Raw genomic sequence first — 21,894 nt, 5'->3', positions numbered from 1 at the left:
AAGCAAGGGCCCCAATCCTCTGGCCTGACCTGCGTTGGGTGCCCCTGGCCCTGGAGCAAGAGCTCACATTCTCCAGTCCCTGTGGCTCTGAGACCCAGCTGGTGCCATCCTGGCAGGAGCAGGGAGGGTTCCCTTAGGAAAGAAAGGAAGTTGGTGAGTGCCACCTCTGAAGGCCTCCTGGTCGCAGAGTATCAGGGCCCTGCTGCTCCCTCCCATCACCTGGGAGGTGGACAGCAGCAGGCAGAGGGGCTCCAGCCAGACCAGCAACAACTGGACACTGATTATGACTTGTGAATGATGCCAGTGAAACCCAGGTCTTCCATGGAGTACCTCAGGATATCTGGGGGAATGGGAGTTCCTAGCCCCACCCTTCCTATGCACACAAACTTATGCTTACCTCGGATGCTTCTACCTGAGGCTGTGTTTAAAAAAGTTCCTTGCACCTAGATGTGCCTGATAATCACTGGCATATAACTAAGACATTGCCTTTGGATATAGAAAAACTTTATTGTGTTTTGAGATTCGTTTATTTATTTGAAAAATGGAGATACGGAGAGAGAGAGAGAGAGAGAGAGAGAGAGAGAGAGAGAGAATCTTCCATCCACTGGTTCACTCCCAAAATGACAACAGACAGGGCTGGGCCAGGCTGAAGCTAGGAGCCAGGAGCTTCTTCTGGGTCTACCATGTGAGTGCAGGGGCCTGAGGACTTGGGCCATTTTCTGCTTTCCCAGGCATGTCAGCAGGGAGTTGGATCGGAAGTGGAGCAGCTGGGACTCAAACCTGTGCCAACTGCAAGTGGCGGTTTTACTCTCTGCACCACAACGCTGGCCCCTATAGACAAACTTCAAATTTCATCCATCCACTTGTGCTATGATCATTTCTGTGGCACTCAGCCTCTTAGAACTTCATTCTTCTTACTTGCAAAATAAGGCAAATCACAGCAATCTTGCAGCGTTTTATGATGAATGAGAGAAAGCTATTTCCATAGTGCTTGGAATTAAGATTTACTTAGTATTTAATATTAGAAGTAAATATTAGCCATTTATTTAACATTTGCGAGTAAATATGACTTACTGTTTTTATTAATATCATTATTTCGGGCTCTGCTCATTCATCCAAAAACTGAGTACCTTCTTTGGGACAAGAATGATTATATTAAGTAATATGCCTGCAAGAAATTAGAGCTCTATTATAAGTATTGCTAAGAATTGAAGTGTTCACGTTTTTATCCCCAAGCAATCTACATGATAGCAACACACATAAATGCGTGTCTCTGGTACATACAGCATGTATTTGTGTGCAACCTTGTGATAAATTGGGGAGCTAAGCACTATAATAGAAGCACACACTTGAAAAATTAGAGAGGGCTGACTGGGGGGAGGTGAATTTTGAATTGGATCTTACTTTGTTTCCCGGTAAGTATGCACTGCTTGAGTAAGTCTATGAACACCCAGCACTCATCATCCTCCCATACCCTTGCTTATTTTGAGTAGCTCCCTTCATTCCACTGGTCTGTTTCATTCACCACAGTGTTTGGGCCTGGGAGGAACGCAAGGCCCATTCTGGGCCAATGAGAATGATGTGTGCATTTTATGATGCTGTTGACATTAGAGACTCTCTTTCTTCAGGCTGCACATGAGAGATGTCAGCCCAGAGTCCTGAAGGTGACCTCAGGAGGGTATAGCTGTCATGTCGGAGAGCAGAGTCAACAGATAGATGAAGGAGCCACATCCTGACCCATGGCCAAACCCAATACAGAGACAACCACACCAACCTTGACCATGGAACTGTTCAGTTATTCCAGCCAACAAAAGCTGTCAAACTTGGGTGGAGTTTTCTAGAGCAAGAATGTTAAAAGATGAAGACAGGGCCGGCACCGCAGCTCACTAGGCTAATCCTCTGCCTTGCAGCGCCGGCACACCCGGTTCTAGTCCTGGTCGGGGTGCCGGTTCTGTCCCGGCTGCCCTCTTCCAGGCCAGCTCTCTGCTGTGGCCAGGGAGTGCAGTGGAGGATGGCCCAAGTGCTTGGGCCCTGCACCCCATGGGAGACCAGGATAGGCACCTGGCTCCTGCCATCGGATCAGCGAGATGCACCGGCCGCAGCGGCCATTGGAGGGTGAACCAACGGCAAAGGAAGACCTTTCTCTCTGTCTCTCTCTCTCACTGTCCACTCTGCCTGTCAAAAAAAAAAGATGAAGACAGAGGATGTGTTTTAACAAACAAGTCTCATAATTCCTCAGGAAAAGACTGGTGCAACCCTTGACACATGTGTATCTAAGGGAAGACTCTGGTTCTCTTTTTTAAAAATTTATTTTGTTTATTTCAAAGGCAGAGTTACAGAGAGGGCAGGGGAGAGAGGGAGAGTAAGTGCATCCATCTACTGGTTAATTCTCCAAATGTCCTAAACAGCCATGGTTAAGCCAAGCTGAAGCCAGGAGCCTGGAACTCCACCCAAGTCTCTTCTGTGGGTGGTAGGGGCCCAAGTACTTTTAGTGTAATTCCTGGGTATATAATCTATATCCCTAAGGAGGTTTGACTTCCTAGAGTATCCACAGAAAAAAAGACTGATAGGGATCAAGGCTATGGTATAGAAAGTTTAGCCTCTACCTGCAGTGCAGCATCCCAAATGGGCACTGGTTCAAGTCCTAGCTGCTCCCCTTCTGACCCAGCTCTGCTAATGTGCCTGGGAAGGCAGTGTTGAATGGCCTGAGTGCTCTGGCCCCTGCACCCACATGGGAGACCAGGAAGAAACTCCAGGCTCCTGGATTCGGCCTGGCCCAGCCTCAGCCATTGCCATTGTGGTCATTTGCAGAGTGAATCAGCAGATGGAATATCTCTCTCTCTCACTCTCTCTCTCTCTCCCTTCCCCTTCTCCCCTGCTTATCTCTGTATCTCTGCCTTTCAAATAAAGTAAATAAATATTTAAAAGAGAGAGAGAGAGAGAGGAAGAAATTTGACATATGTCCTCTGCCCATCACTTTCTCGTGGAGAAGTGAAGATCCTAACAGTATGTCTTCAGCTGTGACAATGGTTCAGTGTACACTTATTCTGATGTTCTCTATCCTGAGATTTTTCATTTTTGCATGCAGTTTTCTCTCCCACAGTGGCAAGTAGATACTTACCTTACTCATTCTTTTGTAGTTAAAGGAATTCCCAATGTGACTTGGAGCTGAAATGCCTCCATTGGAGGGACCATTGATGATGTGACACTTCCTGTGTTGCATCAGAAAATCACCCCCTTTTCCTCCATAACAGAAAAGCTTAAGGTTCCTCCTTTGCTTTCACATGGACTGTGCTGTTTGTGCCTTTCCCTTCACATGAAATGCTTTTCTAGTTACATGCTTCCCCACCATTCTGTAAGTACTCACCATTCAGGATGGCATGAAATCCTTCCTTCTCTAAAAAGTTTCCCCAACTTGTATTTGAGATAATGACCTGGCTCTTTAAGCAACTTCCTCTACCTGCCCTGTTTGTATGTTTGCTTTCTTGGCTGATTTATGAGATCTGTGGTGAGCACAACTCCTACTCCAGTCTCCTGGGAAAATGTGGGTGATCAATAATTGTGTGCTAAAGTAAATTTAATTGAACCAAAGGTGAAGAAATCTAAAAACTTGCATTAGTGAAATAATTTAGTAAATTAATGTCTCCAGACTGGTGTGGTCCCTGGGTTTACAGTGGGCAGCCAGCATTTAGTGATTCAGTACCTCCCTCCAGAATGAGCTGTGCACAAGCTCCATGGGCATTCAAATGGCTTATGTGGTATTAATAATTCAGGCGCTGCATTTGGAGAGACCTGTGTGGCACCAGAGCTGGAGGAAAAGCAAAATGACTCATGTCAAGAGAGAAAGGGGGAAGAAAATGCTAGAATACAGCTCTACTCTTGACTACTATTAAAAAAAAATTGGCCGGCGCCGTGGCTTAACAGGCTAATCCTCCGCCTTGTGGCGCCAGCACACCGGGTTCTAGTCCCGGTTGGGGCGCCGGATTCTATCCTGGTTGCCCCTCTTCCAGGCCAGCTCTCTGCTGTGACCCGGGAAGGCAGTGGAGGATGGCCCAAGTCCTTGGGCCCTGCACCCGCATGGGAGACCAGGAGAAGCACCTGGCTCCTGCCTTCGGATCAGCGAGATGCACCGGCCGCAGCGGCCATTGGAGGGTGAACCAACGGCAAAAAGGAAGACCTTTCTCTCTGTCTCTCTCTCTCACTATCCACTCTGCCTGTCAAAAAAAAAAAAAGAATTAAAAAAAATCACGGGGCCGGCGCGCTGTGGTGCAGTAGGTTAATCCTCCACCTGCAGCCTTGGCATCCCATACGGGTACCAGTTCTAGTCCCAGCTGCTCCTCTTCCCATCCAGCTCTCTGCGATGGCTTGGGAAAGCAGCAGAAACTGCCCCAAGTACTTGGGCCCCGGCACCCATATGGGAGACCTGGAGGAAGCTCCTGGCTCCTGGCTTCAGATTGGTCAAGCTCCGGCGGTTGCGGCCATTTGGGGAATAAACCAGTAGATGGAAGACCTTTCTGTCTGCCTCTCCCTCTCACTGTCTGTAACTCTGCCTCTCAAATAAACAAATAAAATCTTAGAAAAAAACCCTCCAGCTATCAATTTCATATGCAGAGTATGTCAAAATCACAAACGAACTAGGAGAGATTTTTCACTAACAGTGACAGAAAGGATATAATTTATATTAGGAATTGAAAGAGAAGCATTCAACATTATAATTTTTGATTAAGAAAGTGGGGAATTTTAAAAGCACTTAGGACAGCAATTTCTAAGTGTCATTGGAATTATTCATCCTGAAATCTTTCCCCAGTATTTGTGCATTCTTAGTCTGTGAAATTCTACCTTCATATTGAAAGCAGGTGCCTTGGGAAAAGACAGCAGTTTATCTGAAGAGGTGGAGGAGGAGAGGAAATGAATTTCACTAACTCCTCAGGTCCATAGATGTCTACTGTATCCTCATTCCTATGTGCCACCTGCTGAGCTGGGAGTTGGGAAAATACAAGTAGGCTCAAGGTTCTGTCTGTCCTTCCCCTCCCTTTGCTCCTTATCCCACCAGGAGCTCACTCAGGAAAACAAAAGACTAGGCAAGAACTCATGTAAAGGTGTGTAGTGATCCAAATATCTGCAAAAAACCAGCAAACACAGAGAGGCAGAGAAAGCTGTCCATAGCCCCCAGAAGCCTATAGTTTAGAAAAACAGTTCACAACCCCACAGAAAATTGCATAACACAAATTTGCTTCTGGCAAGATTTATGGTGGGTATAGCAAAGACATACTTATTCTATAAGATGATAATGATGGAAAAGACTGTTGAAGATGAGAACCTGAGCTAGAGAGACCAGGTTGAGTGCCTGGAGAGCAGGAAAGAAGGTTGGAGAAGCCTCCGGGCAGTGGGAGGCAGAGCACATCACAGAAAGGTGGATACTGGAGTGTACCACACATCAGCACCAGCAATTCTTCTTCCCTACCAGACTCCTAGTTTTCCAGTTCTTAGGTTAAAAGATTGGAGGCTCACCACTGGCAATTCCAGTTCTGCAGACCATGTGCTTCAAACAGGTGGTAGGTTGGAGTTTGCAGAGGTTGAGGGCAAAAACTCCAGGGAGATTAAGAGATGTAGTCCTCTCTGACCACAGGGATACAGTGACATGAAGCATTGTGCTTGGTATAGTTGGGACATGGTCAACCTACACAAACCATACTCAAACATCTAGTGCAGTGTCAAGGGCTCTCATCTATGTATCAAAAAATTTTCTTGAAATAATTATGGGGTAAATTTAATGGTAAAATACAATTTATGGCAAGGTTAAGAAAGCTTTCTAATCAAGAGTCTGAATGTTTTCACATCCAGGTAATCTGTGAGTCAGGCAGGTGGCAAAGATGCCAGGGAATATGATCCCAACAGTGATTCTGAGCATGCTTGCCAGATGTTCATCATTGTGCTCACAACTGGTTTAATCTGTAAACAATGCTCAAGTATGACTGATAAATATTAAAAAAAAAGTAGGGGCTGGCATTGAGGCACAGTGGGTTAGGCTACCACCTACAAGGCTGGCATCCCATATGGGCATGGAGTTGAGTCCTGGCTACTCCACTCCTGATGCTCCCCAATACTGCTCCAGGGAAAGCAAGGGAAGATGGTCCAAGTACTTTGGCCTCCGCGATCCACATGGAAGACTGGATGCAGCTGTGTGCTCTTGGCTTTGGCAGGGACCAGCCCCAGCCTTTGCAGCCATTTTGGGAGTGAACCAGAAGATGGAAAATCTCTCTGCCACTCCCTGTCTCTTGGTAACTCTTCCTTTTAAATAAATTAATAAATGCATATTTTAAAAAAGAAAAATGAAACTAAATGATAGAAAAAAATGTAGACCAGTGATTAATATGTAGTGATTTAATTTGTAAATATTAATTAAAAGAAAGTTTTAATAGACTTAAAGGAAAAGGTAATTGGTATTAAGAAAAAGGACCCTTACATGGTTAAAAAATAAGAGAAACTAATTTGCTAGAAAACTATAGCAATCCAAAGCATATCGTTACCTAATAACATAGTTTTAAAATATATCTAATAGTAAAACTGACAGAATTATAAGGAGTAATTGAGAAATCCAAACATACAGACATGTATATTTAACTCACCTCTCAGAATTTGAGAAATTGGTTGTATAAAAAAATTGGTAATGAGGCCAGCATGGTGACATAGCAGGTCGAACTGCCACCTGCAGTGCTGGCATCCCATGTAGGTGCCAGTTCGAGTCTCAGTTGCTCCTCTTCCAGCTCCCTGCTGATGTACCTTGGGAACACAGTGGAAGATAGCCCAAGTCCTTGGGCCCTTGCACTCACGTGGGAGACCTGGAAGAAGCTCCTGGCTCCTGGCTTTGGCTCAGCCCAGCCCCAGCCATTGTGGCTATTTGGGAAGTGAAGCAGCAGATGAAAGATCTTTCCCGTGCCCCATAGCTATACCTTTCAGATAAATAAATCTTTAAAATAAGTACAGAAACATAATTTTCTAAGTCTAATAACTATTGAAACAGCACACTAATACTTTAAAAATCAGTAAGAATATTGAACAGTATGATTAGGGTGAAATAATAGACACATGAAATGCAACAAACAATAATAAGAATAGGCTCCATTTTCAAAAATACATTTAAATCAAGAATAAACAGATGCCAAAGCATTTGCATAATATTTTGCTTGAATACAACATATAAAGTTAAAAGTTAATAACAGAAATGGAGAAAATTATTCTTCATGTTTCTTTGGGAAATTGGAAAATGATACATGAAATAAGTTTATTGCTCAAAGAAGAAATCCTAATGGAAATTATAATTTGGTAAGAACTCAATAATATTTTATTAGGTATAATATATATGCAGATTTCCTAAGGGAAAGTGAAAAAATAAGATTTAAATACTATTTTAGTTGTATACATGCTAAATGAAGAAATATGACTCAAACTTATAATTCAAGAAATCAGAAAAAGAAAAAGAAACAAGTATTAAAATGAGAAACTATGTAACAAATAGAGAAGGATGAAAATTGATAAAGTAGAAAACACAAAAATTAAGTACAAAATCATAAAAAACAGAATTTTGTAGTTAAAATGCAAATAGCATGAACATAGACTCTAAATAAAGAGAAATAAATAATACTAGGAATAAAATAGAGATAATATAAAAATGGAGATATACTAAAATTATAAGACATGACTTAGTCTGTTTGGCATAGGTTAAAAAACCTTATATTAGACAAATACTAGACAGTTAATTTATGGCTCACAGTTCTACAGTCTGAGAAGTCTAAGACCAAGATGGCAGCAGATATGTAGTCTGGTGAGGCCCTGGTCCTCATAAGTGGCATCTCCTGTGAGTGCTCACATGGCAGAAGAGGCAAACAAGCTCCATTTAAAAATATTCATATTTGGGCCGGCACTGTGGCTCACTTGGTTAATCCTCCGCCTGCAGCACCAGCACCCCATATGGGCGCCAGTTCTAGTCCCGATTGCTCCTCTTACAGTCCATCTCTCTGCTGTGGCTCGGGAGGGCAGTGGAGGATGGCCCAGGTGCTTGGGCTCTGCACCCCCATGGGAGACCAGGAGGAAGTATCTGGCTCCTGGCTTTGAATCAGCGCAGCGCAATGGCTGTAGCAGCCATTTGGGGGTGAACCAACGGAAGGAAGACCTTTGTCTCTCTCTCTCTCACTGTCGAACTCTGCCTGTCAGATAAAAATTTTAAAAAAATAATTTATTTGTTTACATATTCATTATCTATTCAAAAGACAGACTGAGAGAAAAGAAGAGATAGAGAGTAATCTTCTAGCAGTTGGCTCACTCCCCAGATGCCCACAATAGTCAGGGTTGGGCCAGGTTGCAGCCAGAAGGCTGGACTCCATCCAGGTCTCCCACATGGCTGGCAGGGGCCCAAGCACGTGGGCCATTTCTATTGCCTTCCCAGGTGCACTAGCAGGCAGCTGGATTGAAAGCAGAACAGCTGGGACTCAAGTCAGCCCTCTGATATGGTGTAGGCATTGCAAGCAATGGGTTACCCTGCTGTGCAATGCAGCATTACCCCTAAACAAGCTCCTCCAGATCTCTTACAAGGGCACCTATCCCAACCATGAAGATTCTCTCCACATGATCTAATCATCCTAGAGCTCCCCACCTCTTAATACCATCACAAGGTGGATTTATTTTCAGCACAAGAAACGTAGAGGAATACATACACTCACACCATGGTATTACATAAACTATTTTATATCAGCTTAATTTAAAACTATAAAAATAGTTAATTTATTAGAAAAATAAACATTATACATACATCATGCTTAGTGAAATTGCCAGTCCCAAAAAGAAAAATATCATATATATTCTCCAATTTGTGATAATATATAGTGTACAAAAATATAGTGCATGTGAATGAAATTGACATCTTGAGCTTTGATTATTGTTTATGGCCTTGTCTATACTTGTGAGTAACAGTGGCCTTTCTGCTTACTATTTGTTTAATTCTTCATCTGGTGGAGGATTAAACTTGTGTTTATAAAGGAAACTGGAAGTATGTTGTCACAAAGATTAAGAGAAAAATAAGAAAGAAAAGAGGAGAGAGGGTGAGTGGGAAATATCATGTTCTTAAAATTGTATATATGAAATATTGAAAGCTGTTCTCTATGTAAATTTTTAAAAATTAAAAAATAGATATTATGAATAGATTTTGTATTAATAAATGGATATATTATGAACAGAAATAAAATTAATCAGTAGTCTTAAATCAACTTGCCAAAAGTTAACAAGCCTCAGTCTCAGGAAGTGTTATAGAAAACTCTACGAACATTCAAAAACTCCCTTTCTAAAAGAAGTATCCTGAGACTTACGGTTCTAAGCAGGATGGCACAAAAGAGGCTGGGCATAGCCATCCAGTCGCAGCAATCACAAAACACATATATCCGTGGTTGTCAAGATACTGCAGCAAAAAGCAGGGATCCTGGAGAGACAGGAAACAGATGAGGTGAGCCCAAAAGTTGCCCCAGCTTCCTACACTGGCAGAGTCTCCAGACATAGGAGATTGTAGATTCCCGAGCTGAAATGATGGAGCTAAGACTATGGGGAAACCAAGAGACACACAGAGAGAAACTCTGGAGGACAGAGTACTAGAGAGGAGAGTACTAGAATACTAGAGACTACTAGAGAGTACTAGCAAGGAGAGAACCTCACATTGATCCAAATGTGAATTCAGCACAGTATAGATCAGGATGAAGAATCTGGGGCTGGGAAAACCTTCCCAAAAGATCAGAAAGAAGAAAGTGCTGAACACAAACACAGAGCCCAGAGAGGAGCACATTTCTAGCAACGAGGCAGGATCAATCTAGATTGCAGGGATCGTGGGGAAGCATTCACAGGAGGGTTCTGTCTCAGCAGTGGGCAAGGAGGCGCCCTGGACTGGGACCTGCTTTGGATCCACCTAAAACATAGCAGAAGGAAAATATGACAGGATCAAACAGTTTCAAACTGTGTAACTGTGGGGCTGGCGTAGAGGGTAAAGTCGCCGCCTGCGGTGCCGGCATCCCATGTGGGTGGTGGTTCAAGTTTCAGCTGCTCCACTTCCTATCTGGCTCTCCCTCCTGGCTCCTGGCTTTGGATCAGTGCAACTCCGGCTGTTGCGGCCAACTGGAGAGTGAGCCAACAGATGGAAGACCTCTCTCTTTCTGTCTCTCCTCTTTCTGTGTAACTCTGACTTTCAAAAAAAAAAAAAAAAAACCAACTGTGTAATTGCATCCCTGAACAATCTCAAGGTTAGTAATGGAAATATCAAAAAAGCCAGGATCTAACAGCATAGAAGTCTCAATATTTGGCATCTAATCAAACCCCCTAAATGAAGAGACAAATCAATCAAATGGAACCAATCCAGAATTGATGCAGATGTTAGTTCTGACTGTGTTGTGAACAGTTATTATAACTGTACTGCATATGTTCACAAGGATACATTGAGACCTAGAAGGTAGAATGAAGAGCAAAATCAAACTTGTTGGGATGAAATTGATATCCTAGGAGGTGAGAAATACTCTGTATATTTCCAATTTCAGGTTCAACATTTTAAAAGGTCGAAAATTATATTTCCATCCCTCCAACAGGAAACCAGCTGCATAAACTAAAATCAATGACTTTTGGGTCAATCAGATAATTGAGATTGCAAAAGAAACCATTCCCCCAAATTTTAAGAGACAATGAATACTGCGATCCAGAGGTAAGACCAGCTGGCCTGAAGCTGAAGCTGCTGAAGTCATAACATAACAGAAACGTTTACAATAGTACTCTTGACAAATGGCAAGAGGCTGAATGTGGACTGGCATTGGAGTGAGAAACTTCTGGGGTCCCAGGTTAGGCCCATAATTTCATAGGCTTTGCCTCCAGGAACCTCAGCAGGTTCTCACTGTGAAACATAAGAAAAATCATCTTTTTTTTAATAGTATATTTTTTTAAACTTTTATTTAATGAATATAAATTTCCAAAGTACAGCTTATGGATTACAATGGCTTCCCCCTCCCATAACTTCCCTCCCACCCACAACCCTCCCCTCTCCCGCTCTCTCTCCTCTTCCATTCACATCAAGATTCATTTTCATTTCTCTTTATATACAGAAGATCAATTTAGTATATATTAAGTAAAGATTTCAACAGTTTGCACCCACATAGAAACACAAAGTGAAACATACTGTTTGAGTACTAGTTATAGCATTAAATCACAATATACAGCACATTAAGGACAGAGATCCCACATGAGGAGTAAGTGCACAGTGACTCCTGTTGTTGACCCAACAAATTGACACTGGAGTTTATGGCGCCAGTAACCACCCAAGGCTTTCGTCATGAGTTGCCAAGGCTATGGAAGCCTTCCAAGTTTGCTGACTCTGATCATATTTAGACAAGGTCATAAAAGACAGGGTGAGGATAGTAACCAATGATCCTAAGAGTGGCATTAACCAGGTCTGAACAATTATACAGCATTAAGTGGGGAAGAGGACCATCAGTACACACAGGTTGGGAGTAGAGCCATTGGTGGTAGAGTAGAGGTTATGATTATGAAGGAATGAGGCCCAAGTGCGCTAGACAGGGTCTAGAACAACGGACGGAGTCATTACTAGAGGAGCTAAGAAAGGTGCTGTCTAAGCTACAACTAAGTTTTCTGATTGGGAGGCAAATAGAACCTGAGAGAAGGGGCTTGATAATAATCTGTTGGGCTTTAGGCCTTGTAAGTTAAGAAAAATCATGTTTTTAACATTTTATTGGGCCGGTGCCACAGCTCACTAGGCTAATCCTTCCCCTGCAGCACCGGCAGCCCGCGTTCTAGTCCCGGTTGGGGTGCTGGATTCTGTCCCAGTTGCTCCTCTTCCAGTCCAGCTCTCTGCTGTGGCCCTGGAGGGCAGTGGAGGATGGCCCATGTGCTTGGGCCCTGCACCCGCATGGGAGACCAGGAAGAAGCACCTGGCTCCTGGCTTTGGATCGGCGCAGTACGCCGGCTGTAGCGGCCATTTTGAGGGTGAACCAACAGGAGGAAGACCTTTCTCTCTGTCTCTCTCTCTCACTCTCTAACTCTGCCAGTCGAAAAAAAAAAAAAGAAAAGAAAAATCATCTTTTTAATACTTTATTGAAATACAGCATACATACCAAACATACAGATAAATGAGGTTTCTTTGTCATCTAAGCACACTCATAACCAACATTCAAATTAAGAACATAGCATTAGTAGCAACCCCTAAAGCCCTCACTATTACCCTCTCTTTACTTCTTTTTTATTATGAAAAAGAAGAGTATGTTGTCCTTTACATGGTATGATTCAATGAAGTAATATGTATAACTAAATGCACAATGCTTATACTCTACAGATTCACTTCCACAAATCAGAGAGAACATTTGATATGTGTCTTTCTGGCTTATTTAACTTAGCATAATGATCTCCAGCTGCATCCATTTTGTTGCAAATATCAGGATTTCATTCTTTTTTTATGGCTGAGTAATATTCCAGTTTTTGTGTGTGTGTGTGTGTGTGTACTGCATTTTCTTTACCCAGTCATCAGTTAGTAGACATCTAGGTTGATTTCATGTTTGAGCCATTGTGAATTCAGCTGCTCTAAATATGGGAGTACAAGTATCTATTTCATATCTAATTTCATTTCCTTTCGGTAAATTCCCAGGAGTGGGCTAGCTGGGTCATATGGTAGATCTATTTTTAGTAAGAAAACTCATCTTGTGTCTCTGGAAAGAGGAGGAAAAACCTAACCTTTTATTATTATTATTTACTACCAGTGCATTCTCCAACAAATCCTTTCTTCAGGAGAAAAACTATACCAGAAACTGACCTCACCCAGGGGACATTCTCCAGTCTTCCTCTCTGACCAAAATCAGGAAGGGTAACCAGCTCAGGAGCAAATGCAAAGGTCTCTACCAGGGCCATAGGCCCACTACAACTGAGCATTCCCCATAGGGCTCCAGAACATTTCCCATTCCCTCTTTGAGCCATCACATTAACAAGGCTCTGATAACAGTGGATTACAGCTAAAAGAATGATACAAACCCTAATTCATACAGAATTTTTAAGAAAAACCAAGACAGCAAGGATGATAAAAACAAAAGTAGATAAAGTCAAAGACATTCATACATAAAACCTGCAGTATTAAGGCAGCACAGTGCTAGCATAAAAACCACACATACCAACTGAATAGAACAGGTAACCTGGAAATTAATCCTCATAAATCCATCCAACTGACTTTTATTTTATTATCTTTTTGACAGGCAGAGTTAGAGAGAGAGAGAGAGAGAAAGGTCTTCCTTTTCCATTGGTTCACCCCACAAATGGCCGTTACGGCCAGCGCACTGCACCGATCTGAAGCCAGGAGCCAGGTGCTTCTTCCTGGTCTCCCATACGGGTGCAGGGCCCAAGCACTTGTGCCATCTTCCACTGCCTTTCCGGGCCACAGCAGAGAGCTGGACTGGAAGAGGAGCAACCGGGACAGAATCTGGTGCCCCAACCGGGACTAGAACCCAGGGTGCCAGTGCCACAGGCAGAGGATTAGCCTAGTGAGCCGTGGTGCCAGCTTCATCCAACTGACTTTTGACAAAGGTGCTAAGAACATACATTGGAGAAAAGATAGTCTTTACAGCAAATGGTACTGACAAAACTGGATATACCTATGTAGAAGAATGAAGTTAGATCCCTACCTCTCACCATATACATGAATCAACTCATGGTGAATCTAAGGCCTAACTGTGAGACCTAATGCTATGAAACTGTTGTAGGAAAACAGAGGAAATACTTTAAGACATCGATGATGGCAATTTTTTTATAAGACACTCAGAACACAGGCAATAAATTCAAAACTAGACAAATGGGATATACAAAACTAAGAAGTAGTAAACAAAATGAAGAGACAGTCTACAGAATGTGAGAAAATATTTGAAAATATGTATCCAACAAAGGATTAACATCTAGAAAATATATGGCACTCACAAAATCCCTCAAAAGAAGAATTACAAATAACCAACAAATAGATGGGAAAAAATGGTCAATGTCACTAGCCAGCAGGAAAATGAGAATCAAAATCACAAAGAGATATTGCCTTATCCCTTTAAAAAAAAAGTAAAAAGTCCTGTTGAGGGAATGAAGAAAGGAAACCCTTACATGTTTTTTGCTGGAGCTGTAAATTAGTATATCCTTATGGGAAACATGCAGCGATTCTGTTACAAACTAGAAATAGAACTACTGTGCACTCAGCATTCCTGCTGTTTGGCATATATCCAAAAGTTTTGAAAGAGATACACACCACTATGTTTATTGTAGCACTGTTCACAATAGCCAAGAGACAGCAACAGCCAAAGCTTTTATAATCAAATGAATGGATAAAATGTATAATATGTATACATGATGGAATCTTATTCAGCAACACAAAAAGAAGAACATCATTTACAGCACGGTGCATGGAACTGGAGACCATTATGCTAAGTAAAATAAGGCAAACACAGATAGACATATGACTACATGTTCTCCCTGATATGTGAAAGCTAAAACAGAGCTAAACCTGACCATAGGACAGTGATTATCTGAGTCCGGGAAGAGTAGGGGGAATGGAAGGATACTGGATAACAGGTACCAAATCCTAATTAGATGAAAGGAGTAAGTTCCTGGTGCTTCACAGCACGGTGGGGTGAGTGTGGTTCACAATGATCCATTATATATTTAACAAGCAGACAGAAGAGAGGAACACCAGGGCACCAATCATAAAGTCATCTCAAGGAGGGGAAAACATTGATCACCCTGTTTTGATATCAGTGCACATTGTATACCTGTATTGAAATGTTGTACTACATGCCATGAATATATACACCTATTTTAATTACAATATTTAATAAAACAAATAATAAAAAGTATTTTCATACTTACAGCTATGGCACACATTAGTCCAACTTCTAGCCAACTCAACACAACATTTCACATTAAAGTTACGTTCCTCATATCCTATTATCATACATCTCATTCCTAGATTTCAACAAAAAAAGACATACTAGTTTTTAGGAAATGAAAAGCACAGTGTGGGTGTAGGAGTTTGGCACAGTGGTTAAGACACCACCTGAGATGTTTGCATCCCATATCACAGTGCCTAGATTCAAGTCCCAGCTCTGTTCTCTATTCCAGCTTCCTGGTAGAGGCAGCACATGATGACTTAAATAGTTGGGTTCCTGCCACCCACATGAGGGGCTCAAGTTGAGTTCTTGCCTCCTGGCTTCAGCCTCGCACAGTCCTGGCTGTTGCAAGCATTGCAGAGAGTTAATCAGCAAATGGGAGATCTCTCTCTCTCTCTCTGTCACTTGCTCTCTCTCTCTCTCCCCCATGTGTGTGTGTGTGTGTGTGTGTGTTTCTCTGCATTTCAAATAAATAAAAATGAAAGCATGCAATGTGAAGAGATAATACAAGCATCAGAATACACTTTGGAGTTATCAGACAGAAAATTTTTAACTAGCCATGACTAGCACATTGAGGGCTCTAATGGAAAAATGGACAGCACTCAAAAACAATTGGGTAAAATAAGAAGAGAGGTAAAACTCTAAAAAAAAGAATCAAAAGGAAATACAAGGAAGCAAAAACATTATAACACAAAAAGAAGAATGTTTTTGATGTTCTAATTACTAGACTGGATTCAGCTAGGAAAAAAAAAATCAGTGAACTTGAAGATATGTCAATAGAAATGCTCCAAACTAAAATACAAAGAGAAAAAAGAATACAAAGAAATATAAAACAGAGCAGAATATAGAAGAACTGTCAGAAGTGCCAAACGGTGTAACATATGCATAACTGGAATGCCAGAAAGATGAAAGAGATGGTGGAACACAAGAAATATTTGAAGTAATAATGACTCAGAACTCCCCCCAAATCCATGGCAGACACCAAACGCCAGATCCATAGGCTCAGAGAACATCAATCAGGATAAATTTAAAAAAAAAATCTACACTTGTCATACCACACTAAAACTGCAAAGAACCAGGAGGTAAGGGAGGACTTTGTCCATAAAGATAGACAAATTCCAGTGGACTTACCATTAGAAATCTTGAAGAATTGTCAAAAACTCCTAATCTAATATGCAAAGACAGCCAGATCGCAGAATACAAGGCTAATACACAAAGGCCAGTTGCTTCCATATATGATCTTATAAAACACAAGTGTAATTTGAAATTAAGAGCACATTATCATTTATACAAGCACCTCAAAGCTGACATACAAATGATGTTGGGAAAATTGGCTCTTCATATGCAGAAGTATGAAACAAGATCCTTATCTTATACTATATACAAAAGTCAACTTGCAGTGGATCAAGGATCTAAATCTAAGACCTGAAGCCATCAAATTACTAGAGGAAATCACATACAAATAACAAAATTTTTGGTTAGGTAATGTGGGACAGGATCAGTCACCACAAGAACAAATAGACGGGGCAGGCGTTGTGGCACAGCGATTTAAGCTGCATGCAACCTGCAGCACCAGCATCCCATGTGGAGGTTGGTTCAAGTCCTGGCTGCTCCAGTTCTGATCCACCTCCAATCCACCTCCCAGGTCCTTGGCCCCTGCCAACAACATGGGAGACCTGGAAGAAGCTCCTGGCTCCAGCCTGTCCCAGCCCTGGTCATTGCTGCCATTTGGCGAGTGAACCAGCAGATGGAAGATTTCTCTCTCTCTCTCTCTCTCTCTCTCTCTCTCTCTCTCTCTCTCTCTCTCTCTCTCTCCCCTAACTCTGCCTTTCAAACAAATAAAACATCTTAAAAATCTAGCAGGTCATTATAAATCCTAGCACTCTCCCTCCCACTCTCTCTTCCATGAGTGCTGTCACCAACTCTTGCAGGCACTCCTGCCCTGTGATGCTACCCACCATGTTTTGTTGCAGCCAGAAGACCCTTGCCAGAGTCTGACTCAATGGTACTGCCAATCTTGGACATTTTGTCCTCCAAAAACTGTGAACTAAATAACCCTCTCTTGTTTGCATCTTGCTTAATATCTCATATTTTGTTAAAGCAATTCTATATTAAAAGAGAAGAAAAATGTTAGAATACTAATACTGACTTAAAACTCCATCTAAAGCTACCGTAATCAATCCTGTGTGATATTGGCAAAATAATAGGCAAGTAGATCAATATAATACAAAACAGCCAAGAAATAGACCCACAGACATATAGTCAAGAACATATGGCAAAGGTATAAAGGCAATTAAAGTGCAGCAGAGAGTCTTCCCAACCAACGACACTGGACCTTCAAGATATGAACACGTAAATCTAGACTCAGAACATACACTATTCACAAAAATTAATTCAAACATACCACAGGCCTAAACATAAAATGTAAAACTAGGGCTGGTGCTGTGGCATAGTGAGCTGCTAAGCCTCTGCCTGCAGCTCCGGAATCTCATTTGGGTGCCGGTTTGAGTCCCGACTGCTCCTCTTCTGATCCAGCTCTCCGCTATGGCCTAGAAAAGCAGTAGAAGATGGTCCAAGTCCTTGGGCCCCTGCACCCACATGGGAGACCCAGCTCTGGCTCCTGCCTTACAATTGGCCCAGCTCCGGCTGTTGAGCCATCTGGGGAGTGAACCAGCAGATGGAAGACCTCTCTCTCTCTCTCTCTTTCTCTCTGTAACTCTGTCTCTCAAATAAATAAATAAAATGTCAACAAAAAATGTACAACTATACAACTCCCAGAAGATAACCTAGGAAAAAACCTAGATGATGTTGACTTTAGTGATAGCTTTTTACAATATATAAGGAATGAACCATGAAAAAAAGAACTGTTAGGCTGGATTTTGTTAGAATTTAAAATTTTCTGCTCTACAAAATAGAGTGTTAAGAGATTGTTTAGTCTGGGAGAAAATATTTGCAAAATACATATTTTATAAAGGACTGTTGCACAAAATACACAAAGAACTCTTATAACTCAACAATACAGAAAGAAACTACCTGACTAAAAAATGAACCAAAACCTTAATGGACACCTCACCAAAGAAATACAGATGGCAAATGAGCATATGCACACCTCTTCCATGTCATAAGTCACCAGGGAAACTAATTAAAACTTCAAGGAGATACACTATGCACCTATTAAAACACCCCAAATCCATAATGCTGACAGTGCCGAACACTGACAAGAATATGGAGCAATAGCAACCGTTATTCATTGCTGGCAGGTAAGAATATAAAACGGTAATGCCGCTTTGGAAGAAAGGTTGGCAATTGCTTACAGAGCTAAACAAACTCTCATCATGTGATCCATTTGCTTGTTGTTTACCCAGACACCTTATGAACTATGTCTACACCACACCTGTACAAAGATACTCATAGAAGCTTTATTCATAACTGCCCAGACTTGGAAGCAATCAAAATCACCTTTGGTAGATGAATGGATAAATATACTAGGATATATCCACACAATGGAATACTATTCTGTGCTAAAGAGAATTGAGCTATTGAACTATATGAAACAAAACATGAAGGAAGCATAAGTGCATATTTCTAAATAGAAGAAGCCAACTTGAAATATTTTTCAGACTATACGATTCCAACCACGTAACACTGTGTAAGAGGCAAAATTATAGAGGCAGCCAAATGAGATTAGTGTGTTCCAGGTGTTAGGGAGAAGGGAGGAATAACTGGTCAAAGTACATAGGATATTTAAGGTGGTGAAACTTCTGTATATGATACTATATTGCAGATACATGTCAGTATGCATATGTTCAAATCCGTAGAATGTACAACACCAAGAGTGAACCCTAATGCGAATTATAGACCTTGGTTGATAATAATGTGTCAAGGTATAGGATGTTGAGAATGGAGAAAAGCTTTCATGTTAAAGCTAAAACTGCTCTAATAAATAACCTAATTTGGAAAAAAACAGAAACATCAAAGAGAAAAAAAGGATAAAATTAAAATATATATTTCCTTATAATTAATTTAATTTAGGAGATACTAATACTAGTAATAATGTATCCTAGTGCATTTTAAATAGTGCATCAACCCAAGTAGCATGATGGAATCTCACGCTGTCCTGCTCCATGATCCCCAGAACACCCGTCTCCCCTTTGTCAGCGTACCCATGCAGTACTCACGGCACTCACCACCCTCTCACCTGTCACTCAGTAGCCATTCCAGTATCAGACCAGCCAACATAGAGTCACAGTGTTTGTGTCCCTTATTTTGCTTAATAAGACCTCCAAGTGCATGAGCAGTGATGTTGACAATATTATTACATTATATTACTATAATGGTTCCATTTTATTTTTAGTTGTTACCTGCTCACTGTGCCTCGTCTATGAATTAAACTTTATCATAAGTATGTATTTATAGGAAAAGCATAGTGTACCTAGGGTTCGATTCTATTCATAGCTCCATGAAAATACTGGGGGCCTTGGAACATATTTATCACAGATGCGGCAGGACTGCTATAGAGGCTTAGACCTTCTATAACCTAGTACCACAAATGGTGTGACTTATACTTAGTGAAAAAAGCCAACCCCCAAAAGACAAATATCATATGTTTTCTCACATATGTGATAGCTAATATAAGGGGTACAAAAATGAAATTATCTAAGAGTGAAATTGACATCTTGAGATTTGATTATTGTCTCTAGCCCTTGTCTGTACTCCTGAAGAACAGTGGTCTTTCTACTTTCTGTTTGTTGAATTATTTATTTAGTGGAGGCAGAGTGTGGTGGAATGAGAAGGCCGTGCCAAGGTGGCCACTGGCAAGCGAGCGTCAGTTAGTCAGGAATGGCTTTGAAACCCACCTGGCAATGGAGCCTGCCTGGCAACAGGCTGTGATTGGTTGGGGCATAGACTGCCCCTTGACCAGATTGGCTGGTCTTGGCTATATAAGACATTGTTCCAACTGTAATAAATGAGTCTGCGGGCTGCTCGCCTCAAGCCTGCTTTCACCCGACTCCCGGGGTCTGTGTGGTGACTCCGCGCCTCTTGCCCCCACCACACTGCTCCTCTCAGAAACGAATCCACTGCTACATTGTTGAGAAATCAACGGCAACATCAGAGGCTTGTGATTCTAAAGTAAATTGGAAATATGTCATTGTAAAAATCAAAGAAAAAGTAAGAAAGGGAGGAAGAGAGAGATTGGGGGAAGAGAGGGAGAATGTTAAGGATTGTTATGTTCTTAAAACTGTGTCTATGAAATACATGAAATCTGTTTTCTTTGTGTAAATAAATTTTAAAAGCTGAAAAAAAGAAATATAAATATATTATGTTTCCCTGGGGCTGGACTCTGAAGTTAAAGTGTGGGCATGACCATACTCCCTTTGAAAGTTGTGGGAGAGTCCTTCCTTGGCTCTTCCTAATTTCTGATGCTTCTCCAGAATCTTTGGCATCTTTTGCTTGCAGCTGCATAATGCCAATTTCTTACTTTGGAACCACATTCAATTGATGTGTACCTGTCTGTCTTCACATGGCTATCTTCCTGGAAGGATACCAGTCACATTTCAGTAAATGCCCAGCCTGTTCAGATATGACCTCATCTTAACAAATTCTATCTGCACTGACCTTGTTTCCCAAAAAAGATCACTTAGGAAGTGTTGAGGGTTCGGCTTCAACATATCCCTTTGGAAGGGGGTGCAATTCAATCTACAAAATTTGCATATGAATAAGTAAAATGTAAAAATGAAGCAATGTTGTAAGGGATAGGAGGGAGAAATTAGAAACACTCTGTGCTGTTAACTGCTCTATCCATGAAACATTGTAGTGTTATAGAAAGCGGACTTAGATTAGTTCTAAATGTGTATTGTTGAGGCCTGGCGTAGCAGGTAAAGCCACCACTTGTAGTGCTGGCATCCCATATGGGCGCCCATTCAAGTCCCAGCTGCTCCACTTTCAATCCAGCCCTCTGTTATGGCCTGCGAAAGCAGAAGATGGCCCAAGTCCTTGGGCCACTGCACCCATGTGGGAGAGCAAGAAGGAGCTCCTGGCTCCTGGCTTTGGATAGGCTAAGCTCTGGTCACTGCAACCATGTGGAGAGTGAAGCAGCAGATGGAAGACCTCTCTCTGTCTCTCTCTCTCTCTCTCTCTAGCTCTATCAAATAAATAATCTTTAAAAAATAAAAAAAAATGTGTGTTGCACATTCTAAGGCAATCACTAAAACAATTTTAAAAGGATCTTAACTGATATGATAAGACAGAAAATAGAGTCACACAAAAATCTCAAATCCAGAGGGGTAAGAAAAAATTTAAAGGCCAATTTTAATGCATAAAAATGTTACTATTGTGAGAGATGTTAGCTTGATTACAACAATAACTGCTTTGAATATAAAAGCTTTTTTAAGATTTATTTATTTATCTGAAAGCTGAGAGAGAGAGAGAGAGAGAGAGAGAGAGAAAGATCTTCCATCCACTGGTTCACTACCTAAATGGCCACAACATCAGGGCTGGGCCAGGCTGAAGCCAGGAGGCAAGAGCTTCTTCCAGGTCTCCCACGTGGATAGCAGGAGCACAGGCACTTGAGCCATCCTCCGCTGTTTTTTCCTAGGCCATTAACAGGGAGCTGGGTTGGAAGTGGAGCAAGCAGGATGTGAACCAGTGCCCACATGGGATGCCAGCATTGCAGACGGCAGGTTTACTTGCTACAGCACAGCTCAGGCCCCTGTGAAAGTTCAAATACACAAATTAAAAGAAAAAGATGGTCAGAGAGAATTTTATGAACTGGATGTTATCTATAAGAAACACACTTCAAATATAAAGATACATGTAGACTAAAAGTTAAGGGCTAGAGAAACATATGTCATGCTCGGGACAATAAAAGGAAGTCAGCATTGAAAACACCTTTGTCCCACGTAGAATACCTTGGTTCAGTTTCTGATGCTGGCACCTAACTCCAGCTTCCTGC

Source organism: Lepus europaeus, chromosome 1 (genome assembly GCF_033115175.1).
Source record: "Lepus europaeus isolate LE1 chromosome 1, mLepTim1.pri, whole genome shotgun sequence".
NCBI classification, from domain to species: domain Eukaryota; kingdom Metazoa; phylum Chordata; class Mammalia; order Lagomorpha; family Leporidae; genus Lepus; species Lepus europaeus.
Note: the sequence above shows the minus strand (reverse complement) of the source record.